General features: G+C 38.7%; 1 long non-coding RNA gene and 2 pseudogenes across 3 annotated transcripts in view; 2 read left to right on the top strand and 1 right to left on the bottom strand.

Annotated features, from left to right (window-relative positions):
* Positions 1–17320, top strand: part of LOC309653145 — an 823893-nt gene that overhangs the window by 457853 nt on the left and 348720 nt on the right. The gene's annotated exons all lie outside the window — the stretch shown is intronic.
* Positions 1–17320, top strand: part of LOC309653092 (small ribosomal subunit protein mS38 pseudogene) — a 426376-nt pseudogene that overhangs the window by 301615 nt on the left and 107441 nt on the right. The window lies entirely within an intron of this gene.
* On the bottom strand, positions 1633–2959 carry LOC309652732 (nuclear cap-binding protein subunit 2 pseudogene; annotated as a pseudogene). The gene has a single exon. The product of its transcript is annotated as a nuclear cap-binding protein subunit 2 pseudogene (transcript).

Consider the following 17320-nt stretch of genomic DNA (forward strand, 5'->3'; position numbering starts at 1 on the left):
TCTGATCTTCAGTTTTCTCATCTATGTAAGGGGCGCAGAGTTGTTAAGAGTAAATGAAATTGTGTTTTAAAGCCTCTAGCAAATTTTCCGGCACATAATATTTATAGAAATTGGCATTCCCTTTCCTCCTCTACTAAGGAAAGAATGTTACTGAATGGAGAGGATAACCTCAGGTCACAGGGTGAAGGATTCAGGAGTAAGAAGGTGATTTTATCGAACTTTCCAGGTGAAAGGTGATGAACCCTGGAGAGGTAAGTTTGGGGTCATGAGAGCGCAATTTAAATCCTTTGTACAAGAATGAAATTAAGAAAAAGTATCTGGTATCAGAGTACTTTCAGATGCATGTAAACAAGCTGGCTTACAGGATAAAATAATGTATTATCTCACATAATAGGACATCCAGATGTAGTGTGTGCTACAAGGTTAGTTGATTCGGCAGCTGGATAATTTTGTGAAGGACACAGTTTCTTTGGTCCTTCTTCCCACCTTCTAAAGAGTCCAGTTCATCCTAGGGATTTTTTTCTCTTGTGGTTGTAAGAAGGCTGCCTGTAGCAATCATTGTACACATACTTATTCACTTCCAGTGGGAAGGAGAGAGACAACCGCTCCTTCAAACATAAATTAAAAATCCTTCATTTCTGTCTTATTGGTGTCCCCACTGGTCATTGTCCACCTATGACCTTATTAATAACTAATCTCACAGGATTGTAAACCTCTGATTGGCTTAAGCCTGGATTCCTAAACCAATCACCAGCAAGAAAGAGGGAATTACCATAACTGATTCACACTACTGATAGTAGATAAGACTTCTGGGCCCCAGAAGGAACATGATCATGGCAATCAGCAATGGAAATGTAGTGTGAGGAGCAGACTTTAGTGATTTTAAGCCACTAAGGCTTTTGGGGTTGTTTGTTACTGCAGCATAACCTAACCTATGTGATGTAACAATAGAAAATGTAAGTAAAGTGTTGTAAACTATATTGAGAGGATTGAGAGAAGAGAAGTGCCAGTGGGGGTGTAAGTGAGCTAAATTCTCATCTGTGAAAGCAGGGAGTCAGTAGATGACATTTAAAATTAAAATAAACAGTATAAGCAGTCATGTTATTTAGAAATATGGAGGAAACTACCAGGAAAGAAACCAAAACAACCTGCTAAAATAATTGAAAGTTATTACCCAGGGAATAGGCCTGGGGTAGGAAGAGGTGGGGCAGGAGGATTTTTGCTTTCATTATAGACTCTTCTGGATTTTTTAATATTTTAAAATAATGTGCTTGTATTCTTTTAATAATTTTTTTAAAGTTTTCCAATTATTTGACTTTATTTTATACAAAGTCTAAAAAAAATGATCATTTCAGGCCCTGGGAACATGGTCATAAAATCCAACTGACGCTTCCTGAAAGGGAAGTTGTGCTTTTCATGACTCATATCTCACGTACCTAATTTATTCCTGAAGAACACTTCACTTTTGACCACCTGATGATCAAACTGGTAATCTGACAACCAGCTTCAACATTAAGACAAGAACAAGAGACTATTTTTGTTCACACCATTTAATAACATTTCAGAGAGAAAGATACAGCAAAAGGGTTTCTGCCCAGCAAATAAAGTAATTTAGATTTGTTATGAAATGGGCTATTTGCTGACCTGGTATTGTTCTTTAATTATTTTTTTAGGGGCTAGAGTTGCAGGTGTTTTCTCTAGTGGATTTCTCTCCTGCCACAGACCTGAGCCTGTTTTCCAAAGCCTCCTCTTCACAAAATTCATCTTTTACCTGGCTCCCAGATTGGCCATGGCCATATTGTCTGCCCTCTCTAAAGCCTATATCCCAAACTATGTGGATAATACGGTCATCTAGGTGGGTCTCATTTAGGAATCGCATGGCATTTTTGGCATCAGCTCTGTTATAGTATTCTACAAAACAGAAACCACATGCCGTTTTCTTTATTTTATCCAGGCCCATAAAAACATTCTTGACATCACCACATCTACTAAAGAGCTCAAATATTTGCTCTTCGGTTGCATGAAAGGAAAGATTCCCCACATACAGTGTGGAGCTTTCCTTCAGTAATTTTTCACGCTCATCGTCGTTGCTACTAAGCAGCTGCTCCTGGTACTCGCTCTGCTCCAGGGAGGAGTCGCTGCACAGAATTCTCAGGTCCTTGGACATAGTGCCCAGTGGGCGCTGTGAGGGCAGCAGTGCCCGATCCAGCTCAGCAGCAGTATCACCACCAAAGAAACCCTAAATCAAATTTAACAAAAGTCAAGTTAGAAGGAGGGAAACTGAAATACAAACCTGTGGATATTTAAGAGGTTTGTGCCAGATGCATAGACATCTCAGCTCTTGACCATGAGGATCACATCAAGGCAAACCAAAAATAGCAAGTTCCAAGCCCCAGGAACATGGTCATAAAACCGCATTTTGCAAGGCTTCCTGAAAGGGAAGTTATGCTACCTTTGGTTGACTCAGATCTTACATACCTCATCTATTACCGAAGAACACATTTAATAACAGTACACTCTCGGAAAATACAGCATAAGACAGTAAAATGGATCAAATTTTCATGGAGAATGAGCACTAGTATCATCCTGATCAAGGACTAGGCATCAGATAAAACACATACATAATCAGGGTCAAAGCACAAATACACTTGTGGCATACTCTCTTATGATTTAAAATAATAAATTTGTGATTCGAGTCTATGATATGGAAATCAATATATTGTGTTGTTAGGTTAGGCAGAATCCCTATGTACTATCAAGTACACAAGAAGCTCTATAAAAATAAAAACTCTCTGGCATCATAAATCTCACCTAAATTAAGATTCGATTTTATTAGCAATAATTCCACTCATCATCTTAGACTTCAGGCTTTTATTTAATTATTTGAATATTCCAAGTCTACTTAAAAACCCTTCCCAGATAATTTTAATGAATGCCCTTTTCCCCCTTTACTAAATTTTCCTACTGTAGTCGGAGGCATTAAAAATGATTCAAATGGTTTTAGCTACACTTTTCAAAAATATGCATTAGTTCTCCCCCCTCCCCCACTCCTATTTTGCAACGGTTCCCAAATTTTAGTGTGAAAGAAATACCTGCAGAGTTAGACTGAAATGCAGCTTCTTGAAGCCCACACTTAAGAGAATCTGACTCGGCAGATCTAGAGCAAGATCTGGGAACTGACATTTAACATTTAACCTGCACCCTTTGGTGATCCAGATGCAAGTAGTCCGAGGACCACACTTCTGAGAAACTCTTCTGAGGAAATGCATTCTCTTAACAAACCTATAATGAGCAATCTTTATTTGCCAGGCACTATGCTAAGTGCTATGAATGCAAAAATGAAAAAGATACAGTGAAAGTATGATTTTCAGAAATTATTGTATCCACAGCACCTAGCATGAACAATGACTTGCACGTACAATAGACATGCAATAAATATGTGTTGAATGATAGAACACATGAATTCAGAATTGACTGATGAAGCCAGACAAGTAAACAAGAAAACATGATATGGCGTGATCAGTACTATTTTAGCGAAATACCTGGGGAAAGGGAGAAGGAAACTAGCATTTATTGGGCATCTACTTTGCGATGGATATTTCGTGCACTTTCCATTACATCACACAGGAGGAGAAACAGTTACCCAGTTTGGAGGCACCAGAGAAGGTGTCCAGAGGAAGGGCTGCGTGCACTGATTCTCAAATGACAAGGAGGGTGTGTGTGTGTGTGTTTGGGGGGAGGGTGTAGAAATTTAGGGAAAGAGCCAGATAGAGAAAACATGTGCAAGGGTAGAACACAAAGAAAAATAAAAGCATAGAAACCTGAAATGGGAGCCTAAATAAAACCAGGTGCTGCACAATTCAAAGCAATGAAAATGGGGGGCCCTGCCTACTTAGATGTCATTTGAAGAGCAGCAGGAAGCCCACTGCCCCAAAATCATCTTCCTGACAGCCTGTCAATGGTGTCTGAAAGTCTGCTGCTAGAAACTCATTACTTTGAGTCATTGACAAATTGCCCGGTTAAAAAACAAATATCCCTCCCACACTTCAGTTCCTTTTTTTTTTTTTTTTTCTTTGACCTGGTTACTAGATTGGCAGATCAGAGAATGTGATAGCTATAGTGGATTTCATTTCATCCAGGCATTAGACAAAGTTTCCCATAATTTCATTGCAGATGAGATGGCAGAATATAGGCTGGGTGCTCCAGCTGTTTGTTGAAATGAGTCTGTAACTGATTGAACAAACGAATGATTTGGTGTCAGACTAGAAGGGAAGTTCTAGGAGTGAGCCAAAAAGCTCTATTCTTGGCTGTATCTTGTTCAGCTCATTTATAATTTTGGCTTCCTACAAATAAGAGCTTTAAAAACGGTCAGAGCAGTTCAAAGTTGGAATGGGCTGCCTTGAGGAGCAATGACCACCAGGCACCGAGGAGTTCGAGCCAACCTTGGAGAACCCCTTGCCCGGCAGTCAGGCAATGTAGACACCCCTTTTAACCAGTGTAGTGTTATGAATCAAGTATAAATTTTGAAGTCAAAAGACCTCAGTTCAAATCTCAGCTTTACCACTTATTAGCAATGTGACCCTAGGCAAAGTACTTAACCACACTGATTTCAATTTCCTCATCTGTAAACCAGAGATAAAAACACGTACCTTGAAGCAAATACTGTGACAATGTCATAGGTGAAAACACCTCGCACAGTGCTTAACACACTGTAGGTGTTCAATAAACAGCAGGTACTACACAAATTATTCCAATTCTGTGATTCAGTGACCCAGAATAAGACATATAAGTACATATCAAATCTGCTGATGACACAGAGCTAGGAGGGACTTTGAACAGATCTGGGCAGTCTTGGATTATTGAACCCAAACTGACAAGGTGATGGATAATACTTAGGGATAAATGTGAAGTATTACTTTTAGATTCAACACAGGGCAAAAGGACAGAGTGAGGGAGATCTGGAAAGAGCACAGGCTTAAGAGTCCTGTTTTATAATTTTATAATCCCATAGTTCATTCATTTATTCACTCATTTCTTCATTTATTCAATAAACATTCATGGAGCACTGTGCTAGATTCTAGGGAAATAAGAAATGAGATGCAGCCCCTACCCTGAAGGAGCTCACAACCTGGGGAGACTGGCAACTTACAAGATAAATTCCAACACAATGTGATTATTCTACTTATAGGAGCACATACTAGGCCCAGAGGCAGCACAGAGAAGGGACAGAAAACTACAGAGGAGGAATATGAGGGGGGGACAACTTTCTAGGGGGACATGATCCCTGAGTCTTTTAGAAAATGATCACATTGTATTTATTTTTTGAATAGCCGATTCAGATTTGTGGTACAAAATATAAAATGTACAAAAAGATGGGCAAAGCACATCTGCCTTCTGACACTGTGCCCCAGCCACTCCGTTCTCTGCAGAGGCAAGTCACTGTCACTGGTTTCTTGTGTATCTATCCAGACACACACCAAGTCCAATTCTGAAAGGTGAATAAGGGTTTGGCTGGAAAACAAGGGGTCATTCTAAGCAGAAAGAACAGTGTGTACAAAGGCATGGAGGCATGGTGGGGTGTTCAGTTTGATACCATTTGGGCAAGAAGATAAGGAAAGGATTATAGAAGATAAGACTAGAAGGGTAGCCAGGGCCAGGTTGTGAAAGCCCTTGTAAGGCGTGTGGAACAGTTTGGACTCTACCAGTAAGCAGTGGAGAGCCATGTTAGGGCTTGAAGCAGAGGAATGATGTGATCTGATATGTGTTACAGAAAACTCATTCTAGTACCAATATGGAGAAAAGATTAAAGGGGAGTAGGCCAAGAGTCAGGGAGACCATTTGGGAAGCTATTTTAGTAGTTAAAAAAGTAAAGAGATGATAGGGACTCTAGACTAATACAATGTAGTAATATAAAGAAAAGACATACCAGATAGACACTTAGAAGGTAGACTTAACAGGTCTTGGTAACTAGTTGAATGAAGAGTCTAGGATGACTCCCAACATTCAGGCCTGGACTACTGTGGATAAAGTTCTGAGTCACCAAAATGGTAGTTATGGGGTAGGTAGAGCAGGAGGAACAGATGTGAAAAGGAAGATGAATTTGTGACACACAGTTTGGTGTTGAGGTACCTGTGGGACATATGTCCCACATGTTTAGTTGCAATTGAGGATTCAGGCTTGAAGCTTACAAGAGAGGTCTGGGGCCATAGATATAGATTAGGGAGTCAACAGCACAGTCGATAAAACCGTGGGGATGGATGAGATGATCTAAGGGAAAGGTGTAGAATGAGAAACATCCTGGGAAACACCAGCACTTAATGGGTGGCCGAAGAAGAGTCCACAAAGAAGCATATAAAGGAGCAACTAGAGAGGAATGAGGAGAATCAGGAGAGGAGCAGCATGACCAAAGTCAAGGAGTAGGCACTTTCCAGAGAGGCATGAGGACAGAAGTGGAGCGAGAATGAGATGTTAAATGCAGCAGAAAGACGTCCAGTAAAACAAAGGTCCACCAAAACAAAGACTTAAAATTGTTCGTTGGATTTGGCAATCAGGATGTCATTGGTTTCCTTAACAAGAGCAGTTAACAGTGGTGTTCTGGGGTCAGAAAAGCCAGACTGTGGGGTGGAGGGAGGCGGGGCTGGCTTTTGAATGGGAGGTGAGGAAATGGAGACAATAAGTGTAGACTACTCTTTTGAAAAGCTTCTATGATAGTGGGAGGAAAGAAATAAGGTGAGGACCAGTTAGGGACAGAGTCGAAGGAGAGTTCTGCTTGTTTGTTTCTCTTTGTTTAAAATTGAAGTATAGTTGATTTACAATGTTGTGTTACCGTCTGGTATACAGCAAAGTGATTCTGTGATACTGTGCTATACAGTAGGACCTTGCTGTTTATCTATTTTATATATAGTAGTTTGTATCTGTTAATCCCAAACTCTTAGTTTATCCCTCCCCCACCTCCCTTTCCCCTTTGGTAACCATAAGTTTGTTTTCTACATCTGTGAGTCTATTTCTGCTTTGTAAATAAGTTCATTTGTATCATTTTTTTAGATTCCACATATAAGTGATATCATATGATGTTTGTCTTTCTCTGTCTGACTTACTTCACTGAGTATGATAATCTCTAGGTCCATGTTTGTTTCTTTTTTGAATAGGAGAAAGCTGAGCATATCTAAATGCTGATGGGAAGCAGCCAGTAAAAAGACAAAGAGTGGCTGAAGATACAGATGAGAGAGGGGATAACTGATGAAGAAAGGTCCTCAAGAAGGTGGGAGAGAATGGGCTCCAAAGCCTAAGTAGTTCCTGCAAGACAAGAAGGAAGGAGGTTAGGACGTGTAGGGATGCGGCTCTGTGGCAGGGTGGGGTGAGGGCAGGAAATTGAAAGGATGAAACTTGTAGATGGGTCATTTACAAGGACATTAAAGTCACTCAGGATAAGGGCCAGAGTTGGGGAGACTATAAGTGAGGTACCGAGGTGCTCAGTAAGTGAGAGACCTGGAGGGCTGCAGATAACAGTAAGAAGGATTGGAAGAGGGTAACTATATCATCTCCTGGCTCCACGGGGTAAGAGAGAACAGAGAACCTCTGCCACTGAACCTTTGGAGAAGTTGCTTAGTAGATGTTAAGTATCCAACCCAAAGGAGGTGCTCAATAAATGTGAAGAAGTGACTTTTTTTAAGCCCACACAATAGTAAAATCGCATTAGAAGATCACAAGAAGGAACAGTCCTAATGTACTCAGCTCTGGTCAAACCAAACATGGAGCAGTACATCTATTCCTGGGCACCTTATTTTAAAGTGAACACTTACAAACTAGAGTGGATTCATTAGGAATTGGGCACGTTTAGTCTAGCAAAGAGATAGTTAACCTTTAAAGGAGGATATGACCGGCATCATGATACATTTGAAGGGTTATTTCTGCTCCATATGGTAAAAGTAAGATTAATGGAGAGAAGTTACAAGGAGAAGATTGCAAATCTTTTTCTGCACAGTTTTTCATTTATCCAATGATGAAATGTGAACTTACCTAGTATATTAAAGTGGAGGCTGGATGAATACATACCTGAAAAGGGAGTTAGAAAGGCTACTGTTAGAGAAGATGGAAAAGCAATGGAGTCGTTACAGGCCACAGATCATCAAGTTGATTTGTAGACACTGTGAGAGACTATTTCCTACTTTATAAAGTAGAGCTTGGCTAGAATAGAAGGCTCTCTCTGACTCTTGCTAGTGGGGAAGAATGAGTCAGAGCATCTAAAAATAGAAGAAAAACTTGAAGAATGGCTCAAAATGATCACAATCAAAATCCTAAGGGGAGGGAGGAGAGAAGGTGGCAAGATAAAGCAAATAAACTTCCAGGAAACAAATTTTACTGGCCTTCTGGAATTAGCAGGAGGACTCTGCGAAGAACCTTTTCAATGGCTGCCTTAAATTAATGCTTGGTATTATTTCAACTATGCGGAAGAAATAAAGATTTGGACTCTTTAAAAAGCCAGGCTGTTTCCTGCTCCAGATGAAGGCAGTAGCTCTGAGAAAGGAAATTAGAAAGAGCTGGGACAGCAGTGTTACATGCTTCACCTTTATAAGACTGTTCCTAGGAAGACAAGAGAAAGCTGAGAGCAGCTGTTGAAGCCTGGACCTCATGGCCAGAGATCTGGCTGGTGCCAAGAGAAAGTAATGCTTGATTGAGGCTGCTTAGGCCTCAGAGTGGTAGAAGATGCTCTTATGTCTTTTAACACTTGTATTTTAAAAAGCTGTTGAACATAAGCTGAAAGAGACAGGCAGACCCAAAGCAGAGACAATGGCCTAGGACAGCCCACAGGAGGAAAGAGTGTAATAAGCGACTGTTCAGTATAGAAGCTGACCCCGATTAAATTAGTAACAAGGAATTAATGATGTTTAATGGTTTTTTTTGTTTGTTTATCATTTGCACTGTACGGCCTTGCAATTCAAAGTGTTGCCTGTGGAGCAACAGGAGCATCGGGTGATTTGAATGCACAGTACAGGTTGAGAAGCACTGCTATACCTGGTTTCTTAGCTGAACTTTTGCCTAGCAAAACTCTCTCTCCCTTCTTCCTTCCTTTTCTCCCTCCCTCCACCTCTCTTGATTTCTCTGATTCTTGTTTACATTGTAAGCTAACAAACAACTCTAATTATGGCTGAGAGCCCTAAAAGTAGTGCTCATGATATGCCCAGATAAGGAAAAGAAAAGAGTAGCCAGGTAACATACCGTAAAGCATGAGTTTGGGGAGTGGGAAACCACAGACTTGGTTTCGCATTGTACTGTGTGAATAACCTTCATCAAGCTTATAAACTTTTCTGAGCTTCAGTTCCCTCATCTGTAAAATAAAGGTCATTATAGTATTTGCCCCATAGGGCTTTTGTGAGGGTGAAATGAAGAGAAAGTATGTAAACTGTCTAGCATAGGGCCTGACACAGAGTAGGTGCTCAGTATATAGTACTCATTATTATTGAAAGCGATCAGTTTCAAAGTGAAGTTAGAAATAACAAAGAACTAGTGTAGCCTTCCAAAGTCCCCTTGAGAGCCTCCATGAAAGCCCCATTTTCCTCATCCAATTCAACCTCCTTGATTCCAGCGCCAGCCAGCAGTCAAGCTAAAGCATTTCTTATTCCCTTGGACTATCTTCTTGTTTTTGCTGAATTAGTAAGATTTTCTACTTTTTCATCGCAAATGGCCCACTGTTCTAGTACATTAAAGCTAAAAAATATCTTTTGTGGGCTGGCCTGGAAATGTAACTACCATTTATTAACACTTTTTTTCTCCTATGGAAAAATGCACATCACCTTCCAAACAATTGACTTCAGAGTGAACTTTGAGATCTCAGCCTATGTACAAGTTGGAGGCTGCCTGTATGTCAACATATGGAGTGGTGACAAAGGGCTAGATAAACCGAGTCCAGAATTCCAGAGGTGGCTGAACGGTAAATGAGAATGCTCCAAGGAGTGGAAAGTAGGGTAGATAGATCAATCTGAGTGCACAGTATCAAGGTTTAGAAAGCTAATACAGGAAGGGAGATACACCTCAGGAAGGATATTAAAAAACAGCAGCAAGAACAACACGAACTATTTTTCTACTATATTAGGTCAGGGGCCCCTAATCAGTAGCTTGGGATCTACAAACAATATAGAGGCCTTACAAGCTATCTCTGAGAGATGGTTACCCTCCCCCTGCCTTGCTCTCTGTAATTTGCCTGGATTCTCAGTTCAGAGAAGAAGACAGAAAACAGCGTCCCCAACCTCCATCCTTCTCAACCCACACCCTGACAACCACCCCCCAGGTCTACTTGGCTTCCTTCTGCCCTTACCTCCTTCTTTCAAGAGGAGATCCAAGCTTCAGGAAAGTACAACACAGTTTTTCCTTACAAAGAGGGAGAAGACTACTGTTTTGGGTAAAATGAGATGACTGGTGAAAACAGGATTCCCAGGATGGAGAGAGGTGGAAAGCTAATAACAGAGGACCATGGAAAAAACAAAGGACTTTTGTGCCTTCTCACTGAAGTCTTTAGCAAGAAAATTGATTATATCCAGGGGAAGTCTGGGTTAATAGGGCAGCAAGCTAGCAAAGTCTGATACCCACCATTTACGAATGCCCATTACGATATCCATGAAGCTCTGCGAGAACACTAAGAGTTTTGCACTAGTTAGGGAAACTGGGGGAAAACTGATCGTCAGCTGCTAGTGGGGAAGGAAGAGCTGGCTCTTGTGGGGAGACTGGGTTGGACTGAGGACCATACTTGTGGCCTACATAGACTCTACCAGACAGTGAAAGTGCCCAAGAAAGAGGGGGAAAGCTTTTGATTCACTTCTACCAGCTGTTTTCAGGGCCTGTACTGATCAGAAAACCAGAGACTGTCCTTTACTACACAAAAATATATTCCGAGGCAACCAGAGTTCTGATCAATTTCTTCTACCATCAGCTCCTTTATTTTCTATACACTTTTGGAGATTACAACATGAACACACCACACGACTGGTGATGGTGGTAGTGGTGGCTGGGCCAGTGCTTCTTATAAGGGAAATCTCAAATATAAGCACGCTTGGAGACACTATATATGAAATAATGTAGCAGGACAAACTGCAGAGTCATACAACCCAGAAGATCAGAGATAGATGATTCCATCTCAGTCCAGTAGAACCTAAAAATAATAAAACCACCACCACCAACACTATCCACTGCCACCTTTTCCTGTGCACTTATAATGTACCAGGTACTATCTTAAGTACTTTACATGCATTATCTCATTTATGCCTCAGTGCAAACACAGGTTGTCTTTCAAGTTTGTTTGAAAGGGTCAGGTAAAATAATATATAACATTTATTGAGCTCTCACTATGTGCTAGGCACTAGGTATTGTATATCTACTATCTCAACTCGGCACTAGAAAACTGGCTCAGCCTTCCCAGTTCATCCTTCAAGGATCAATTCAGGCATCACCTCTTGGTCAATCAACAAATATTTATGGAGCATCTACCATGTCCAAGTACTGTGCTAAGAAAATCTGTGGCTAGGAACCCAACCCTGGTTATCTATAAGAATCACCTGGGGACCTTTTAAAATTATAGATCCCTGGTCCCCACCCCAGACCTACTGAATCTGAATCCTTGTAATTGGGATCTGTTGTGGGTGATATTATGTTCCTCCTCAAAATCCATATGTTGAAATCCTAATCCCCCCTATACCTCAGAATGTGACTATATTTGGAGATGGGATCTTTAAAGAGGTAATTAAGTTAAAACAAGGTCATTACGGTGAGCCCTAATTCAATATGACTGGTATCCTTATAAAAGGAGGATGTTTGGATATAGACACGTACAGAGGGATGACCACGTGAAGACCAGGGGAGAAGATAACCATCTACAAGGCAAAGAGAGAGGCCTCGGAAGAAAACAACCCTGCCAACACCTTGATTTCAGACTTCTAGTTTCTAGAACTGTGAGAAAATAAATTTCTGTCGTTCTCTTCCACTTGCCAGCTGTGTAACCTTGGAAAATTAATTCCATCTCTCGGAGAGCTGTAAAACAAGGCTACCTCATAGGCTTGCTAGGAGGAATAAATGGAAAATGGTTGTAAAGCCCTTAGCACCGTGCCTTGCATGTAGTAAAGGCTCATTCATGTTAGCTGTTGTTATTAATATTATAAGGTGGTTGGTCTAGAACAGGAACTCTTAAAAAATCAGGGGATAAATGAACTTCAAGGGAAAAATATTACATATGTATTTTCACCAACCTCTAACGGAAACTTAGATTTCTTTCCATTACAAATGCAGAGAACAGATCACAGTAGTATTAGCAGTACCTGTGACTTTGTCATCAGTAGAAATCACAGTTTTATGTCACATTACTGTTATTACAGATGTCTTTAAATATTTTTACACTCATCATTACTTTGAAGTTACGGTAGTTATCAGAGCTGCATCCATATCTTGCTACTTACATTAATAACAAGCACTTATATAACTATATGACAATTTTCCATTTTTAGTATTTTGATAAGCGCATTTCAATATAATTTACTTCCTTTGTAATCCTATGTATTGTATTCTGTGTATCTAAAAACATTGTTCTGAGAAGACATCCATGGTCTTTATTATATTGTCAAAGGGATCCTTGGCACAAAAAAGGTTAAGAAGCCCTGATCTACAATGGAACAAGATAGAAAGCCCAGAGATAAACCCACACACATATGGTCAACTAATCTATGACAAAGGAGGCAAAGATATACAATGGAGAAAAGACAGTCTCTTCAATAAGCGGTGCTGGGAAAACTGTACAGCTACATGTGAAAGAATGAAATTAGAACACTCCCTAACACCATACACAAAAATAAACTCAAAATGGATTAGAGACTTAAATGTAAGACCGGACACTATAAAACTCTTAGAGGAAAACATAGGAAGAGCACTCTTTGACATAAATCACAGCAAGATCTTTTTTGACCCACCTCCTAGAGTAATGGAAATAAAAACAAAAATAAACAAATGGGACCTAATGAAACTTCAAAGCTTTTGCACAGCAAAGGAAACCATAAACAAGACGAAAAGACAACCCTCAGAATGGGAGAAAATATTTGCAAACGAATCAACGGACAAAGGATTAATCTCCAAAATGTATAAAGAGCTCATGCAGCTCAATATTAAAGAAACAAACAACCCAATCCAAAAATGGGCAGAAGACCTAAATAGACATTTCTCCAAAGAAGACATACAGGTGGCCAAGAAGCACATGAAAAGCTGCTCAACATCACTAATTATTAGAGAAATGCAAATCAAAACTACAATGAGGTATCATCTCACACCAGTTAGAATGGGCATCATCAGAAAATCTGCAAACAGCAAATGCTGGAGAGGGTGTGGAGAAAAGGGAACCCTCTTGCACTGTTGGTGGGAATGTAAATTGATACAGCCACTATGGAGAACAGTATGGAGGTTCCTTAAAAAACTAAAAATAGAATTACCATATAATCCAGCAATCCCACTACTGGGCATATACTTAGAGTAAACCATAATTCAAAAAGACACATGCACCCCCATGTTCATTGCAGCACTATTTACAATAGCCAAGTCATGGAAGCAACCTAAATGCCCATCGACAGACGAATGGATAAAGAAGATGTGGTACATATATACAATGGAATATTACTCAGCCATAAAAAGGAACGAAATTGAGTCATTTGTTGAGATGTGGATGGACCTAGAGACTGTCATACAGAGTGAAGTAAGTCAGAAAGAGAAAAACAATATCGTATATTAACGCATGTATGTGGAACCTAGAAAAATGGTACAGATGAACTGGTTTGCAGGGCAGAGGTTGAGACACAGATGTAGAGAACAAACATATGGACACCAAGGGGGGAAAACCACGGTGGGGTGGGGATGGTGGTGTGCTGAATTGGGCGATTGGGATTGACATGTATACACTGATGTGTATAAAATTGATGCCTAATAAGAACCTGCAGTATAAAAAAACAAACAAACAAAAAAAACCAACTAATACTAAACTTTCTTTGGGTTATTTGTGTGGAAATATGTTAATATAAATGTTTCAGACATTACATGAAATTTCTAAAAATCTTATATGTTCTGGTATAATGTTATAAGTCATAATTCTAGTTATTACTTTAAAATGTATATCTCAGAAATAACTAAATTTCCTTGTCAATTGCATTATTATGAACTTTCATCAAATCTTTAACCATGGTCATTTTTAAGTCTTTTGTCATTTACAGACAGTTCTGGGTGTACTCTGATGCTTTTGCAAAAATGTTCCTATAAAAGGGTTTCATCTTCAAGGAATTCATGGAAAAGACTCTGACAAGTACAGGTTTCTGGTAACTGACTATACTGCTGAACTGAAATAAATAAGCATTTTCAGAACTCTAATGGAAAACTGATGAATTCATAAAAGTGCTAACAAAAGATCAAGATGAAAAAAAATTAATTACATGGGACTGAGTGAACTGATGAGGATGATTATAATTTTTGTGACTTTCTGTTTGAATTAAAAAAAAGAAATCCCACAAGGACTCAGAGGCAAAAAATATACAAATCAATTTTCACTGCAAAGTAAAGGAGCTGTTACAGTGGAGGATTACTGGACTGAATGTCAATACTATGACATAGTATGAGTGTGTTTCATGTTTGGTAATTGCAATCACTGTTGCTTTTGTTGTGGTCATCCATTTACAATGCTTGGTGTCAGTTTATTTATCTCTTGTAAAAATAAAATACAGTGTGTGTGTAAAAAAAAAAGAACTTAAAAAAAAGAGTTGTGTAAATGATGCTGGCAGGTGGAAAATAATAAAGCTGATATGAACATGCAAAAAAAAAGAGAATATATTATGTAGCCATTTAAAATTATAATTATGAACTATATAAAACTATATAGAAATGTTTATATTAAGTGAAAAACTGTGTACCAAATTAGATATTTGTTCTAACCATAATTATTCAAAAAATGTGTATAAATGCATAGAGACAAATAGGAAAAAAATCAACACAATTTTCTAGAAAGTGAAATAATTGCTAATTTATTTCCTCTTATTTTATGTATATTATACTTACATATTATATACATATATTGTATATTGTTTATATTTATTCTTTGTGCTTCCAAAGAAATTTTAAATGAAAAGAAAGAAAAAACATTACATTAAAAAATAGTAAGTCCAAAAACAAAAAAAAAGAAATTTTTACAGAAACATATTTTGAATGTGTACTGCTTATCGTTTCATAATGTTTTTTTTAAAAAAAACTGATTCTTTCAGAGATTGCATGCATGATACTGAGATTATTTGTTTTTTTGTCTGTATAATTGGTTCTTCCCAATGTAAATTGATTTAATCCTTCACAGGACAATTCTTAAATGGTTTAACTATAGGTCCAGATCAACTAAATAAAGATATAACCTTATCTTTTAATCATAAAAAAAAACAAAATAGAAGCCCTGATCTAGAAGGTTTTAAACCCTTACCAACTATAGCAGTCTACAAATCTGTGAACAACTGTGAAAAGTTTCAGGAAAGATAATCTGCTTTCTCCCATTAAGAAAGTTTAACAAAATTAAATATTGATGGTAGGGAAATGGACTTATCTAAAAACTACTGTATGCCTTGACTTGAACTTAATTAGACTGTAAGTGCTTAGACGGCAGCTTCCTAGTCTCTAGATATGCTATATAACCTCTCAGTGCCTTGGTTTCTTCATCTTTTACGTGGAGATGATGATAGTATCTCACAAGGTTGTTGTGATAATTAAATTGGATAATGCCATGTAAAACACTTGGCACAGTGCCTGGCACATGGTAGTAACAAAAAATTCAGCTATTATAATATTTTTTAAATATTTATTTATTTATTTATTTATTTTTGGCTGCACTGGGTCTTCATTGCTGTGCACGGGCTTTCTCTAGTTTCGTTGCAGTGCGCGGGCCTCTTATTGCGGTGGCTTCTCCTGTTGTGGAGCACCGGCTCTAGGCGCGCGGACTTCAGTAGTTGTGGCACACGGGCTTAGCTGCTCCACGGCATGTGGGATCTTCCCGGACCAGGGATCAAACCCGTGTCCCCTGCACTGGCAGGCGGATTCTTAACCACTGCGCCACCAGGGAAGTCCATCAGCTATTATAATATTAATTATTATACCAGATTTATCAATTTCCTTCCTGGCTCTCCACAATACAAATAAAAGTCTTTAAATATATTGGTCAGGGCAGAAGACCTGTATAGACATTTTTCCAAAGAGGAAATGCAAATGGCCAACAGGTACATGAAAAGATGTTAAACATCGCTAATCATCAGGGAAATGCAAATCAAAACTATGATGAGAGATCACCTCACACCTGTAAGAATGGCTATCATCAAAAAGAACACAAATAACCAATGTTGACGAGGATGTGGAGAAAAGGAAACCCTTGTACACTGTTCGTGGGAATGTAAATTGGTGCAGTCGCTGTGGAGAACAGTATGGAGGTTTCTCAAAAAACTAAAAATAGATACCGTATGACTCAGCAATTTCACTCCTGGGTATACATCTGAAAAAAACAAAAACACTAATTCGAAAAGATACATGCACCCCAATGTTCATAGCAGCATTATTTACAATTGCCAAGATACGGAAGCAAACTAAATCTCCATCAACAGATGAATGGATAAAGAAGATGTGGTATATATACATATATACACACATATGTATGTGTGTATATATGTGTGTACACACACACACACACACACACACACACAATGGAATACTACTCAGCCATTAAAAAGAATGAAATTTTGCTATTTGCAGCAACATGGTTGGACTTGGAGGGCATTACGCTAAGTGAAATAAGTCAGACAGAGAAAGACAAATACTGTTTGATATCACTTATTTGTGGAATCTAAAAAATACGACAAACTAGTGAATATAACAGAAAAGAAGCAGACTCACAGATATAGAGAACAAACTAGTGGTTACCAGTGAGGGGAAGGGGCAATATAGGGGTGGGGGGGTGTGAGGTACAAACTACTAGGTGTAAGATAGGCTCAAGGATGTATTGTACAACACAGGGAATATAGCCAATATTTTGTAATAGCTGTAAATGGAAAGTAACTTTTTAAATTGTATAAAATTTTTGAAAAATTAAAAAAAGAAGATTGTGGTCATATATATATATATTTGTTAATAAATCATTGATTGCACTTTTTCGCAGTATGCAATCTTCTTAAAACAGATGTTATACTTTGTAAATATATAATAAACCATCACTAAAAAGTCACCTAACGGTTAAAGGCATAAGCTTTGAAGTCAGAAAGGGGTAGGTTCAAATTCAAATGCC

Source organism: Balaenoptera physalus (assembly GCF_965194825.1).
Source record: "Balaenoptera physalus genome assembly, chromosome: X".
NCBI classification, from domain to species: Eukaryota; Metazoa; Chordata; class Mammalia; order Artiodactyla; family Balaenopteridae; genus Balaenoptera; species Balaenoptera physalus.